The 17,051-nt window shown below is 36.7% G+C and overlaps 1 long non-coding RNA gene across 1 annotated transcript in view; it reads right to left on the minus strand.

Annotated features, from left to right (window-relative positions):
* Nucleotides 1–11,124, minus strand: part of LOC105359315 (uncharacterized) — a 45,382-nt gene extending 34,258 nt beyond the window's left edge. Inside the window, exon 1 of the long non-coding RNA XR_912764.1 lies at nucleotides 11,057–11,124. This is a non-coding gene — a long non-coding RNA (uncharacterized LOC105359315). The remainder of the gene's footprint in view (nucleotides 1–11,056) is intronic.
* Nucleotides 11,125–17,051: the final 5,927 nt, after the last annotated feature.

The raw sequence follows: 17,051 nt of genomic DNA on the forward strand, positions 1-17,051 counted from the left end.
GGGGGGGGGGGGGGGGGGGGGGGGGGCATGAGGACGGTGGCGAGTTCATAGAGAGTCCTGGATTGCGATATTATACCGTCAGATCCGCAGATTATAGCCAGACGTGCGCCAATCGATACCCACCACATCGCACCGCAACAAATATACCAACAACTACGCATTACTTACATGGGTCGAGTAGCGAGTGTGACCAGGTGGTCCCACGAGGTGAGGATGGAGTCGGCCCGTTCGGGATGATGATAGGCCTCCGCGACGTGAAAAACCACGCGGACGATCTTCCACGCGCAACGCAGCCGCCCGGCAGAAGGGGACGCGCGTGACTCTCTGCCTCTGCCGCTGTCGCTACCGCTCCCATCGCCACCACCGCTGCCGCTGCCGCTGCCGCTGCCGCCACAGCCACCGCCACCGCCACCGCCACCGCCACCGCCGCCACCACTGCCACCATCGCCGCCGCTGCTGCCGCCGCCGCCGCCGCCGTTCATTCATCGCTAGCGCGCGCTCCGTTTACTGAATGGAAGGCCCGCGCCAACATCCTACCATTGCTGCCGCCCCCCTCGCGCACTAAACTCCCCGTCCCGCCGCTACCCGCAGCCAGCACCATCGCCGACACCGCCTCCTCTCCCACGACTCTCAGTAGCCCGTCGTACTCTCTTATGTAGGCTACGACCGGCAGCAGCAGCAGATGATGCGAGTAAAGTCGCGGACGGGGATTCGGCGGTGGACTGACCTTGGGGCACAGGCGGTACTGGAGCGCTCGCGACGCTTGCCGCTACTTTCATTTGGTTTTAACATTTATTGCCTCGAGTGGGGGGAGGCGCGCATGGGAATGCCGGCCCGTTTGTTTACATATTCATGAACAAATGCCTGCAAATGGCCATTAATAAGTGGTGGTGCTCGATTTCATTAAACGCTTGGACGATAACACGATCTTGTACAAATTCAACTATAGACTTTAATTACCTCTTTGTTATTATCTCAATAACTATAATTATAATCTTAAATAATACCTTTCTTTATTTGGAGGCTAGTCCTTCTCCTCCCATAACTTATAGGAGAATAAAATTAATATATTTGTAGTCGAGCAGGTTGAATGACCTTTCTACGCAATGGTATTTTTAATTATTTGTTATTATTTGCCCAGGTTTTAATACACTTCATGCCCCGACATCCGATATCAACAAATAAGAGCGCGCTCACCCACGCACGTATATAACACGCAACATTCCGTAGGTGTTCACCTCTATGTCTATTGTCTACATAATTTTTTGAAAAATTTATTTGTAGAAATTATTTGCCTAGATTGGAAATTTAATATTAAATCGAACCATTTATCCGAAGGCTGAACACATTAAACATTAATCAACAATATTGAAAGTAAGTGAAATAAAAAGGAGAAAGAAAATATTAAAAGAAATTTTCTTTACATTATACTTTAGTGATGTTAGATACTTTTCGTACGGAAACACGTGATTACTTTTTATCTAGCACACAATGATAAGATGAAGTGATTTGAAAATTTTGTTTGTAATAATTTTATGCTGGAATTATAAATGCATGTTTATATAACACTCGTATGCGTATTGCAAAAAACTGTAAATTATCTATACAACTACTACTAACTAGTTTTACTGTTGTTACTATTACTTTTGATACTACTACTACTACTACTACTACTACTATTACTACTACTACTACTACTACTACCGTCACTACCACTACTACACTATTTCAATAATTATTATTATTATTAATACAATCACTGTTATTATTTTCACACTATCCTGACAAAGATAACTCGATATATTTTAGCTGTAGCTCTATGAATAAGATTAAATATTAAATAAGCTGATACGTGTAATTGGATACTCTGAAAACCGAAGTTTCTCTTGTACCTCCTGACTTTCAGCATTAGGTAAGTTTTCCGTAAGCTAACCGTCGGTAAATTATATTATTCACGAATTTTGTGAATTTAACTTTCAATACTTATCATGTTTGTTACCCCCCCCACCCCACCCTACCTAATCTTGGACTTTGAAAAGTCCGTATAAACTCGTTTTTTTTTCTTTTCAAGCAAATTGAAATGAACAAATAATCATTTCGCTTTTTGCTCGCACATTACAAAACGCAAGATAAAAAACTGAAAATATCATGAGAGCTCGTGGTACCGCGAGCTTACGGATCTTATAGTTTCCTTTCAAATGGAAATAAGCAAGGCTGATGAAAAAAACGAAGAAAAAAGAAAAAAGGAAAAAAAAACGAGAAAAGACAGTTTACGGCTTTTAAAGCATAAGCTCGGCGCCACCCTACCCCTTCTTCCTCCATTGGGGCGTATCGATAAGCTAGATGAGATACGAACGTGTACAAGGATTACATAAGGTACACCACGACCTGCGCATAAAATACTGAAACGCTCGCAGTGAGAGAAGAGTAGGTCGTCTGTAAAAGCCCTCGAACTGCGTGGAACTTGATGGCGCATTGTGAAACGAGAGGAGATAAAAAAAGATGCGTCGAGTCACCGGCGTCGCTCGTAAAAATCGCGCGCTCAAGCCGAGAGGATTCGCAACGTGAAAAAGGTGGAAATGAATATTGCGATGATGATATTGTTACGTGTCGACAAAGTGGTTCGGAAAGTTATTTTTAACACTCGCGAGGTGGAATTTTTAAGGAACTCGCAAGAAAATAATGAAGGAGAGCGCTCTTTTTTTCTTACCGCTGTCGACTCCTATTCCTTCGCATTGTCGCGCTTCAATAAAATGACAATTAAAGAAAATTTATCTCTTACGGATATTTTAACGGCCAATGCTTGCTTGCGATAAATTAAATTGGATCGAGATTTAGAATGCAAAATTCGGGATTTAATGGACATTCATAATAATTCGTGAATTCGTAATAGATCATTTATCAATGAATGCTGTTTTATCATTCGCGTTTAATGCATATATTGTTTGGTGTCAAAGTAGCATGAATATAAATTATGCACGAGTTTTGTAAAAATTCTTTCGAGACATAGCATGTCCTATTATTGTAATGCTGAAACTAGGACACAAAGAAAGCTAAACGGCATACTATGCATTGTCAATATAAATGTAATTGCATGAATGTCAAACTATAATTCTACTCTTTAATAATTAAATAATTCGAGTCATTATATTCGTTTTCATATCATATATCGAATTTCAAGAATATAGTGTATGTTATAAAAGTTCGTAAAAGTTAATTTTAAATGAAACATTGTATCTTTTCCACACACCTAAATCAGATGGAAAATGTATCAACGTCGGTCCGCTTGGCTTCGCTCACCTGAAACAGAAAAGGATTGATTTATCAGTAACGCATACGAGCGTAAAAAATTTCTTTCCTCTAATTCTATAATTATTATTATATTAATTATTTGAATATACGCTCTGCTAAATAATAAAATAGTCCAAACGGTTCTCGCAACATCAATGAATATTGTCATAAAGCACGGTGCCGGCAAAGCCAAGCTGAACATTAAATATTACCTTAAAAAATTTGAAAAATTAATTACAATATTTTTACACGATTAATTTTTAGCCAAGAGCTGCCAAAATAAAACTCGACCTACGGATCTTAAATTCGCCCATGAAATACCAAGGCTTTTCCTTTGCAAAATTAATACGCCATTATGAAAATACTATAGCTACTCGTGAAGCTGCTCTTCCATGAAACAATTACCACGGCTGTGCAGCGGCAACAACATTTTTCGCGCTCACAAAAGCCTGACTATAATTATTAGACTTTTATTGCGGCGGTCGTAATCTGCGTACACGCTCGTGAGAGTCACTGGGCGACCATAGTGGATTTCCCACGGTACCACGACATTTGTGAATATTTGTCGCGTGAATAACGACGACGACGAGGATGCGAATGACGATGAAGACGATGAATGATGAAGACGATGAATGATGAAGGCGATGAATGATAAAGACGATGAATGATGAAGACGATGAAGACGAAGACGACAAAGACGACGACTAAATAACGACAACGAATGGCCACGACAATTGTGAGATTTTCGAGCTGACGGGACTCTGATTAACCAGCTCGCAATAATGCATCGACGACTAATGAAAATCCCCTGTTAAATTAACGTCGTTACTTTAAAGAGCCGAGTGGAGCGCTAAGCGCACTCACCAATATGTCTGGTGTAATGTGATTTTAAGTCTTTCCTCGGCCAGCCCAGTATACTATTATTGATGCAATTGTTTATAAAAGTAGCATAACCAAAAACTGGATATAATTCATCAGCTATATTGAATATCGTATTCTAACAAACAAATCGTTCGAATTACAACGTAGCGACAAAATGAAACTCATTTTCTTAATATTTTTCCCCCTCTCTTTCGAGGAAAATATCACACGTGGTTAAGAATTATTACACTAGTGATAAAATTTGTATAGCATGTTACGTCAGTACAGTACATCGTAATACTACATTTATTAGAGTTGGCCTATAGGTGGCAGCGTTGAGGCACATCTAAGAAAGCAACCTATTGTACTGATATAGACACGAGACTGTTCAACAAAGACCTTCGAAATAGAAATTGATAGCGGACTTTGTACGTTGTATTGTATTAGGTTATGTAAGCAATCGAATTTGTAGAGTAATATAGAAAATATTGGCCTCGAGTTTATTCTTATTCCTTTGAATTATAAGCATAATCCCGTCAATCTGAAAATAAATAAATAGGGGCAAGGCTTTTTTGCATAAAGATGATTGCAACTTTATTAGTACAATTATTACTAATGATTTTAATCGATGACAATGGGAAAAAATAGACGTTGCAATTGTTGCTGTTATTTTGAAATCTCAAGATCAAGAGTAGTCGAAAAATTATTAATATTTTATAAGAATACATACATTCACACATTATATGGATGATAGATTTATATTTACTAAATTCTAATTTCCGTTAAATTAAAAAATAACTTCGGCATCCAAAAATCACACGTACGTTAATGCGAAAGTAAATGAAAAGTTAATCCTTTGGCCATGCGCGCGTTACATGTTCGGAACGGGGCAAGAAAAAATAATTTCATTTATAAATGCCAAACGATATCATATAATAATTAAAAGATTGAAAATGTTCGTCATTGCGAAATTACATTGCAATACATGGAAATACTACTTATCGTTATAGAACAAAAATGATATTTCTGAGAAAAAGGTAGTAAATTATTAAATAAAAATTTACATGTACACGTGTTTAACGTATTGATCAAAGAAGAAATATGGAGCTATTAAACAACGTGGTAATGCTCGTACAAACGAGCGCTTACTAGAACACGATCACTAAAAATAAGTATTACCATCGTTAAAAAAAGTACACACATCCTGAGATACATGGAATAATCGTCGTAGATGTAAAAAAAATTATACGGAAATTCGAAAGACCACTAACTCACAACACTTTTCCCTTTTTGTATTCAGCAATCGTTAAACACTCGGTTGCGTGCGAGGAAATTTTTACTCTTGCCAACAAACGCAGAAAAGAAAGACATTGTGCATAGAAAACGAAATTCCAGGAATATATCTCTGTTTGATAATCAACATAAGTTTCATATTTTGTTTTGTTTTTGTTATAACTCCGATATATATGGAACAAACAATGTAGTAGTCAGAGATACCTAGGATAAGCTACGACGATAATGACGGACGAATCCTTGTCGTTGTACATTACAACTGTACTGATAAATTCTTTACAAGACAATAAATATTTTGATGTTTAAGCTCTCACTCTGCAGTTGTAATCTCTTAACTGCTAATTATTACAATGATCGATAATCTCTTGATAATAGACTTTAAGTTTGTATAGATCAAGGATTCGATCATTTTTTTCTCTCCAAAATGTGATATGAAATTCCCATAGGAGGCGTTGGATTTCAGACACAATTTTTTCTTACAATATTTTTTTTTATCTAAACGGGACTTTTAATTTTCACAGTGGAATATATATACGTAAAATTTGTTTCTGTCGTAATATCCATTCAATGAATTCTTTTTATCTGTATTGTTAAAATCATAAACTGCAAGGTCAAGGCGTAAGGAGAATTTTTAAATTTCCTCTCGTCTCTTAATCTTCGGTATTACGATCCGAGAAAAATCTCGGGAAAGCCTCTCGTTTTCACGCGATCTACTTCGTTGCACCTTTTCCACGTCGCGCGTGTCTAATAAAAGAATCTCGGGGGTTCTCCATCCTCTACATTAAGTTTGCGGGCACTTTCGTTCCGCGAAGTTGAACGAACCCACGTGCGGATACGCTGGGGCCTCGGGTAATTTTTTCTCGCTCTCACTCGTTTTTTCGTGCGGGCTCGCCGTCTACTCCTCCTTCTCCTTATTTCCTTTTCCGTCCCGTCAGCCCCTTACTCGCTTGCTCCGATTCAAAATTACTCCGAAGACCAATCGACATTGTATGTGCGCGCACGTACTTTACGGTATCTTTTAGTTTACTTCGATTACTCGCTCTGTCGAGATAGGCAGACAGATAGCGTGCGGGGGCAGGGGTTGGGGTGGGGGAAACGATGTAAACGAGAACAAAGAAACTCTTTCTAGTGCCAAATTTACTTTAGTGCTTTAAATCCCTATGAGACAAATTTCTAATTTAGTTGTTAACTAATCGGTAGTTTTCTTTGAAGTTGATTCATACATTTTATTCGGGCTATTAAAAGCAGTAATTGTCATTGTTTTCAATTATTAAATTACTTTGTGTCAACTACAAATTTCCATCTAATGAAAATGAAATCAATAAGATTTTTTCTTTATTTATAATATTGATGTAAACTAGTATTCGATATTTATATTTCCCATACTGTTCGTTGTTTTGTATAAGTAAACTCTCAATGTTTGATAATTATATTCAACATTAAATCATAATAAATGCATATTTATTTTACTCTATGAATGTACATGGGGGCGTTCGCCCGCTTAGATGCGTGAATATTCTTATGATAAAAATAGTGTTAATAAATTAAAAATAATATAATACTTTGATTTGTGTTTGTAGAAAAGTTTCAAATATTGCTCTATACCGTCCTACATATACCGCCTAAAGATTTAAGAATAAAGGATTCAGATGTGAATCTGTATATGAAAATTCATATACAAATGCGTAGTAGCGAAGACGAATGTTTAAAAAAGGATTATAAGTAATTAGCTCACCTACAATTCCTTTAATAAAGGTTTTAATAATTTAAAATAGCTGAATGACGTAAAATAATAATTGAATAAAGTACTCCGCTGCATTTCCCTTTACTGTCATTTTTGTATAACAGAATTGGCTCTTTAAATAATTATTTTTATTTGCACAAAAAGTTAATTTCTGCTTAAAAACAGTTTAATTAAACTGCAATTACTTTAATGGCTACTCGATGTCTTTATTAAGTGTTCCAGTCAGTTAATAATGAATGATGGCGTGTTTTTCAAGCAGAAATTAGCACATACATTTGCGTTCTAATTTATACATATAATCGGCAGTCGCCATCAAGATTAGTAAATTCATTTTTTATTGGAAAAGTGCAGCGGATATTATAAAGCATAAAACTTCCATAATTGCCATCAGACGCGTTACTATGATACGTCACCGTGACATCATACAATAATAATTTTAAGCTATCGTGTCTTCTTACGCGTATTAATGATATTAAAAAGCATGACTAAGGTAACGGTATCATACCCATAACATCGTTAAGAGTATAGAAAGTATTTACGTTACTTTAATGATAAGGCATATTAATGTAAAGCGGAAATAAACATTAAAAGAGATTTGAATCATAACGTTCTAATGTGACTAATTATTGAGAAATGCTGATCAAGGCACGCGATGCCCGAAATTCTTATTGGAAAAAATCTCAACGGCAAAAGCAATGCATCGAAAAACAACACACGTCATATCCTTCGCAAATTGGATGCCATCGGCGGTCGACCATTGTCAACGACACTTTCCCGTTATCAATCCGGCTAGTCAAGATTCTCGATATGATCCTCGCACGTAATAAAGAAATAAAAGATAGAGTTCGTGTATTACGCAAACCGTATACTATTTACGTGCGAAGATACAATGTTCCGAGTCCCGCAGACGTTCAGGTTCTCGCTGATCAATTCCACTCGCGCCAATTATTTTACGCCACACACATCAGGTAACCGGACTCGATGTGTAATAATCGCTCGTCTCTCTCGCTCACCTCATCGGTCCAATCCCATCACCATCAATCGTACACGCCGCACTTGCACGACGACTTTCTATATCGGTAAATGCAAATTAGGCAGGTGTGTGCCGTATCTTTATCAACGGATTCGTCAATCGCCGCAAAAATCGCGAATAATATTGTGACGTCGCGTAATGGAATCCTTAAAAGCAAGTTCCTCCTGCACGCTCGGCTACAAGTTACGAAAAATATTTCTGGATTACCTAAACGCGTGATAGTGAGATGCTGATAGTGGCGCGTTAATGGTAATGGGCAACAGGTGTTACCATCTCGCCACAAGAATTAACGTCTGGCGCAGCTAGATTGTTGAATCTAAGCTTTTTGCCTTGTTCGATAAAGCTCGTACCACGCCGTTATACCGCTTTTTATAGTTAATTTTAAGAGATATTGTAAATTTGAAGCATTAATTCGTTGCTTATAGATTCATGAAATAAATTCAATTTTTACTTTAATATACTTATGGTGGATGGTTATATATTCCATAACTATATTACTTCCTTCCTAATATTCTGCATTAATCCGTATTATTTAATTATCTATTCTGATTGCATATGAAAATATAAAAGATGATCCTGACCTATGGAATTGAATTACCCTTGGACCGTTAGAAAAATTTTCCAATAACGTCTTTACGTTTTCCCTCTTTTTATTTTCACTCGTAATAAAGGACTTTGTACTTTATTCATTGGATCAAAATATATCTATACGTACATTGTGGATTATTTATATTTTTCATTTTTATAAAAGCCTTCCATCTATTTTACGACCAAATATTTTCGTCCTCATTTCAACTAACGAAGTACCTTATTACTTTGTAATTCCTAACTTATATAATATGTGAGACTTTAATAGCTTCTCGGTAAAGTAAAAATATACATTTTCTATATATAATGCTTCTATAAATTCTTCGTTTATTTCACTTTTATTATATGTTATTACACAGAGGTGTAATTTATCGACTTTAACAAAAAGTTTTATCGACAATTTTCAAGTTGACATCTTCATGATATAACTTATAGCTATCTAAAATTTATAATCAATTTCCATTATTTATTTGCAACGTCACAATTTATTTCGACATTAATAAAAGCTTTCTCAATTATCAATTGTATTTCGCTACGCTACAACCAAAGCTTGCTTCAACCTTTATCTTTTTAAAAATCATTGGCAAAAAACTTAATTATCACGTAAGAATTTATCAACAAACTTTCAAACTAAATTGTATAAATGATACGATAACGTAACTGTTCGTTCGAATCTATTGTAAATTGCAGTTTGTGCTTTAGATATAAAGTGTTCCTATTATTACAGGTTCTTAATTATTATTATTATTATTATTATTATTGTTATTATTATTGTTATTATTGTCAAATTTACATCAATATATACATAATTGTATTTATTTTATGCACCCGAATACTTACTCATTAATTACATTAATGTGTAACAAAATATCTTAAAAAAAAAAATCGAAACTATCAATAGATAGATTTACTGAATAATTAAAATATCAGTCTTAAAATACCAATATTTTGTCTAAAATCTATGCATTTCAAACTTCGCAAATTAATATAACCATCTTACACACTCGTTCTGTTCTCGAATCTTATAACTTACACAAATTGCAGATACATTAAAGACTTTGAAAACTTTTAATTCTTAGCGGTCAATCGATAGAACCTTCGTATTTGTTAATACTTTAGTAGAATGTAAGTATTAAAAATTGTGTCATTGATGTGAAATCGTGCTGCGCAAATTATATCTCATTTCAATTCGGTAAGTACGAATAATTACTAATTCATTTCTTTGTTAATAATTTCTTTGGATGTCATATAAACTTTTTGTAACAAAAACCAAGTTATCGGTCCCATTCCCTATCGTATTCGCACCTTAGCAGACCATTTCGATATGAATTTATACGTACGTGTCCGCGTTCATATAAGTGCGTTACGTGACAACCACCTTTATATGCGCAAATACAAAGTTTCAGTGTGGCATACAATAAAGAGGCAAAAAAAAAAAAAAAAAATTTGTACCAATTATCAAGAAATTTCGCATTTAGGACGCGTACAATATTAATCTCAGCCGAGCCAGTTATAAGGTCGTTCATTAAAATTTACAATTCCAGTGTTCAGCGAGCAGTGCGCAAACTCGCACGAATTTGCATGACCAAAAGTTTCATTCGAAAATTCTTCAGAAATTATCGGTGGAGGGCAATGCTAGGGCGTGGGGGAGGCGCCGAGAGTCAAGAAGGGAAATTTCGAGCGCGGCGGTAGCGCACTTTGGAAGCGCAAGATATACAAGGCCTGTAATGGCTGACGTCATGGCCACTGAAAACAGCTGACCGCATTCCACGATAATTGCTTTGCATAATCGTAAAGGCGCTACTGCTGCTACCGCTGACGCCGACGCTGTCGACGTTGGCTTTACACTTCACACAATGCGGACCGTTAAATGCACGCGTGTATGTATATATAGTACATTTCCACCTCAGCCCTCTAATTCATTCGTCCCTCTCGGTATTTGTATTTAAGTAGCCTGTCGTTTTATAATTTGTTTCAATTTTATTTACAGTATTGATTTCCCTATTGTCACGTCACGAAGTTTCAAGCAATGGCGATTCGAGCTCAAGTCAATGAAATTTCAATGTTACCTATAACTATCCACGTACTAAAACGTTAACAACGCTCTTATTTTTATTTAATCTATAAATTTTAAGGAATAAAATTTTCCTTATATACATACCTACACTTTAGCAAAAACTTTACATTTAAACATTAAATTGAACATTATAATAAATTACGTTACAAAATAGTTTTGAAATTTTTACCTTATGCATATGGATGAGATGCGAGCAATGGAAAAACAATCGTTCTTCTTTTTCCTTCAATTTCTAGCTGAAATATAAAAAAAATATTATCCGTCAAATAATAGTCAATTTTTTTTCTGAATTATACTTTATAATAATTAACGATAAAATCCTCCATTTATATATAAATATAATAATAATCGGTAGTTCTGAAGACCTTGATAATTTAAATAAAATAGATTTGTTCGAATATTTTAACGAGCTTGATAAGTTAGATTTTCATGAAATGAAAACTCAATAAAAGTCTATAGCTTTTTAAATATATTTTATTTATACTCGATACAACATACCGAAATTTAAATAATTAGCCACAATGTTTTCAAAAACTTAACCTAATTGATTTGAATAACGATTATAGAATTGATAACATTTAATTTATATTTCTCTTTAAATTCATGGTTTAATTTAACTAAATTCTAAAGTACATATGTCATATTTTATACAGATATATTTAAAGAGAATTATTAATATTAATCAACTTTAAGTATCATCTACTGCGGCATCTTCGAAATCATTATCAAAGCCATTCGTATTCCAAAATTATCAAACAATCTATATCGATCTTTGATTTCTCGAAATACATATGATTAAAAAAAAAAAAGAAAAAACAGACATAGAGGGAATATCAATTGGTTGCGTGCGCTCATCTAGGTAGAAAAATTTTAAAGCGAATGATCGAAAACAGCATTATCACCTAATACTTTAAATATTTCATAATCGATAGTAAATTGCACATTTTTAAAATGTGATTAACTCGAAAAACTGGAATACGAGCAGTTTCCGTCCAAGTCGTTTACGGGCGTGTGTTCGCGAGGAAAAGAGAAAAAGAGAGAAAGAGAGAAAGAGAGTATTCTTGGATGTGCGACGTGTGGAGGAGGAAAAATGCTACCGAGAGAAGCGATAGTTTGCACGGGCCTCGCGAACACCGCCGACACGCCACTACTATATCCACTTGAGCAAACCTTACCTCTCTCTCTCTCTCTCTCTATCTCTATCTCTCTCTCTATCTCTCTCTATATCTATCTATCTCTCTCTCTCTCCCGTGCGCACGCGCGCACACAATTCTTCATGCGTGCTTGGCTTTTAAACTTTAAAGAGCCGCATTCGGAGCCACGAGCCTTCTAAGCATTCCAGTGGTGCTCAATGTTCCAGGCCGCTTCGCAACGACGACACTTGCTCTCCTTTCGGATCACACTGCGCGTCTCGCGAAATTCCGATGTGGGTCGACGGCCTCGGTCCACCCACGGCGATTAGTCCACTAAGAAGGAATACATGGGTGGGAGGGAGAAGGAGAGGGACGAAGGGAGAAAAGAAGGAACGCCGGTTATCGCGGGGAGGGATGGGCCTGTCTCTTTTTGTTCGAGGATTCCAGAGGACGGAAGTATGCCGTTGCTGGGGTCTTCGACGAAGGATCGGGGCAAAAAGCCATCCCACTCCGCACCACGAAAATGGGAATGCACACGGTGCGGGAGGGGGTGTGCAGCAGCAGAGTGGAGGCATTTGCGCCATATATGGTCCGTTTAGCGTTGCGAACCACGCCTACTCCCGCACCCCTCCTCTCCCCATCGCCCGAGCCACTTGGGTAAATCGAATGCAACTAGATGGCTAATTTGAAGTGAACTGTTAGAGAGGCTGTATCATAGTCAATGATGCTCAAGAACGTATTGGTGAATTTTCGATTGGGTTGTTTTTCGATGATGTAAAGATCAAGGAAATTATTATCACTACCTTAAGCTACGATCAAAATGTTATTAGCTCATCGAAAGATTTTAAGCTATTGGCTTTCTGATAAGTTTTCATCGTCGTATAATGGAGATAAGACAATTGTAGATGCATATACCGATAATGACAAGTAAGCTAGTAAGATTTTATTTTTCCTCCCGTACTGCGAATGAAAATTAAAGTGAAGTTTTACTGAATGTTTAGTCTTTTTTTAATCGTAAGAGTATTGCTCGTCGTGTCAAATGACTCATCAATAACGAGAACCGATTCATCAGTTTCCAGTTATTGCAGTTTAAAACATTGATAACTGGTGCGTATAAATCATCGTCATTTAGAGTATATCGGCCTGTTGGTAAATTGAAAATAGAAAATGTGCTTGCGTTAGTTGACAGTTTATTGAAATTATTTTCGTGACAGTTTATTATATCGTATTTCTTAAATATAGGTGAGCACAATTGTGCGAATTAAATCTTATTAACTAAAAAAAAAAAAAAAAAAAAAAAAAAAAAAACCCCCAAAAAAAAAACCGCTAACAGCAGCAGAGATAGTGTATATATCTCAATATTCAATTATTGGTTTATCATTGTTAAATGAAGTTAGTTTATTGCAATAGTGGTAAATATGTATAATTTGACAAATTAAGCGTCATTATAAGTGATTTTTTCAATCCTAATAAAAGTCTTTTGATTATCATGAAATCTAAGATGTCCATCGCCAAAACTAGAACACATTCACCTCAAATTCGTGATTCGATAATGATATAATCGCATAATACAATCAATTATTACGTGACTATCAAATTTACTTAATTAATGGAAACCTAACGATCGTCCAATCGATCGGTCGACCTCTTTATTTCATCTGCTTGCGCTGAATGTAAGTGCAAGACATAAACTCCTGAGGATTATTTTATTATTAGCGACGAGATTAATCTACATTATCTTGCCAAGATCCACGTGGGCGCAACGGTTCACACTTCGCCATTTTCATAGAAATTATTTTAAAAACAATCGAAAAGAACGGATTCACGTTTGTAATTTTCTCACTCGATGATTCAATTATTCATCTGTCAGCAAAATGAATAAACTGTTCTATAAGATATCCAAGTAAAGTTTGTCTTTCAATCATCTATTGTTGGTTGGTACATACGCCTCATCATGATTCTCATTTATCAAGTTTAATTCTAAAATAGACAATTAATAAAGTACCTATTAATCTTCTGATCTCGGTGTTGATGAGAAGCAAAAAAAGGAGAAAAAAGTAGCCAGGGAACCTTTTGAAAATTAGAAGATGAATATATGGAGCGAGGCTCGGATGCTCACACGGTAACAAGGGAACGACGGATAATAGTGTCGCTCGCGGCAAGAAGACGTCGAGATAGAGCGCGCATAACGTCACGCGACAAATATACGAAGAGAAAGAGGGAGAGAGAGAGAGAGAGAGAGAGAGAGAGAGAGAGGTGGCCTGGGATCGCCCGCGAGGGTATTACGAAAGATGACGCGTGGGAATCGGACTTTTCCGCTTTTGGCCGCTACTGCTGCTGTTGCTACTACTACTACTATTACTATTACTATTACTATTACAACTACCGCTACCACTACCACTACCAATACTAATACTACTACTGCTACTATTATCGATCAACTTTCCACGCTCTCCCACTCCAGGTACATTTTTCGGCCGACAAAAGTCACAGATTTCCCGTGATAAATTTCTAGGGAATGCTTTGTTCCGGATTTAGAGAAATCGAGGATACGCGAGATTATCATCGATTATGCAAAAGTGTAATTGTAATTGAAATGTCATGTTCTGCATTTGACATACATAATTCCTACGTGTAGATTATTTATAATGTTCTACCCCACTATTACACACGCACGACAAAGGTAGATCTCGTTTTTTATGTTTTTTGTTTTTTTTTGTAATTTTTTTTGTTTATTGTTTTTTTATTTTATTTTGTTTTTAACGCATAGCGTAAAATATACATTAATGACAATGTTAGTCGTTAGTGCTTCTAGGAACTAACGAGTGTTGTAGTTTGCCGAAGGTTTGTTCCCGTTCAATGGAAGTATAAACGAATTGTTTTGTACGAGTCAATATTTTCCAATCCCTTTTATCAAAAAATATTTGACGCTTTTAAATTATTATCATTCCAGTGTTCGCGAAGAGGATACAATAGCCTCTGACTGTGCTGCGATCGTGACGAGGCATGTAAAATCGACTTTACAAAACTATTATAAGATACGGGAATATTTATAAAGTTGACGGCATTAATCTTCTTTTGCCACGTGAGTCAAACAAATAAAAAGCCTTTTACAAACTTTTGTTCCACAAACAGATAAAAGCTATATTCATCAGAGGTATTAATTACCTTTAAACGTGAGAATGAGTTCTCCACTTTGTGTGCAATTTTATCGTTTAGACTTCTTTGAAAAATCATTCGTATTAGATTGGCAATCATAATGCTCGATGACTTTTGCTTAAACGCACGACGGCGACGCCTGCCGACGCTATATTTGTCAAAAAAAAAAAAAAAAAAAAAAAAAAAAAAAAAAAGTAACTTATCCAATCTAAAGCAGATTCGTTTGAATTCTTTAAATATTTAGTCAAGTTCTATCAAAATGTCGAGCAGAATTTCTTAGATGTTAGTGATCGTAGGCCATCGTCAACGGTCCATTAAAGCCAAATCATTCAAGTTCACGGCATTTAAACTCATCGCTGACGACAGTCAAGTCGTCGCAACTTACATCAATGACAATTAAAAGTCTCGCAATTGTTTGAGGGAATATTACAACGACTAAGATAATATATAAATTACTAAACATATGCGTTATACACTAAATGATAGATAATTGCCAAGTTCGAAGTAAGAGTGGCGTTTGTCAAACGGCATTGACTGTTTGGACAATCCGATTTCATTTGATATGCGTCTGTTTTTCATAATCGCACCTATCCGAGTAAATGGCCAATTTGTAAAAGGCCAAGTTCGACGAAAGTGCGTCTCGTTTAAGGATTTGCCCGTCTCATCGGCGCTTAAGCCGGATTCGCAATCGATCAGCTACGGATTTAAAAGCCATGGAAAATGCAGGCCAGGGGTGTTTCAACCTTCACTCTCGTCTATTCAGCGCACACAATGCATGCAGCACTCGGTGCAGGAGGGTGGCGAGGGGGGAGGAGTCCGAGGGTCGGGCATTAGAATAAGCGCGAGCGCATGTACAGCAAGCGCAGCAGACCGTCCCGTCTGGTCGGGCCTCAGACTTTAATGACGTCATTATCTCTAATTAGAATTCCCATGGTGTTGCCTGTGCGCATCTGCGTCGGCGACTCTTACGCGGCACGTTACACCTCGCGCCTCGCTCACTCCTTCGCCTCTTCTCTCTCCCGCCCTCACTGGTCCCATATATATATATATATATATATATATATATATATATTCGAATATTATACGAGTGCTCCACGTGAGTTCACCTCTATGCCGAGAATATCGCGGCGTAGGATCGGGCCCCGACTGATTTTATCCATATTATCGGCGAGAAGAAGGGGAGGCGACGTTCGATCTATCTTGGGAAATACCGGCGGGTCGTATCCTTGGCAATCTGATCTCTGACCATTCAGTGCGTGGGTGTCCGGGAAGCTTCATCGATGACGACCGCCCGTCAATTTACGCTTCTATAAACCTTCGGCTCTAAAAATACGCTATTCTAAACTCGAATGCGTTGCCCACCCCAGGCCGCCCCGGCTTGCAACACTTTGATTGTTTTATTTCGAGCGGTTGGATTTATCGCGGAAAGTTGAATGGAAGCTGCTCCTCCAACAGCCAGACTTTCCGTTTCATTCGTCTGGATAAACTTTTTGTTTCTTTTATCGACTTATGCTACCCTTTTTGTCAACCTACCCAACAATACAATTTTGTGATCCACCATACTGTCCGACCTAAAATTATGCTGCAACGTTATTTTGCATAAATAAATTAAACGATATCCATCTCCTCGACACATGTAATTACGAGATAGACATTTATAAATAAGTGCGATACTTCATTTAGACTTGCATTATGATATGTAAATTGTAATTCTTACACAGCATTAGCTAATTTATAAATATACCTCAATTTAAGGAAATTATTTTTACAATTTTTAAGAGCAAAATTACATACGGCTAGTTGAATCGGAATATTATAATTTCACTCGTATCTCTGACTGTCCGACGTTTCATATTTTTAATTTCAGAAAGA

Source organism: Ceratosolen solmsi, unplaced genomic scaffold, assembly GCF_000503995.2.
Source record: "Ceratosolen solmsi marchali unplaced genomic scaffold, CerSol_1.0 scaffold11, whole genome shotgun sequence".
NCBI lineage: Eukaryota > Metazoa > Arthropoda > Insecta > Hymenoptera > Agaonidae > Ceratosolen > Ceratosolen solmsi.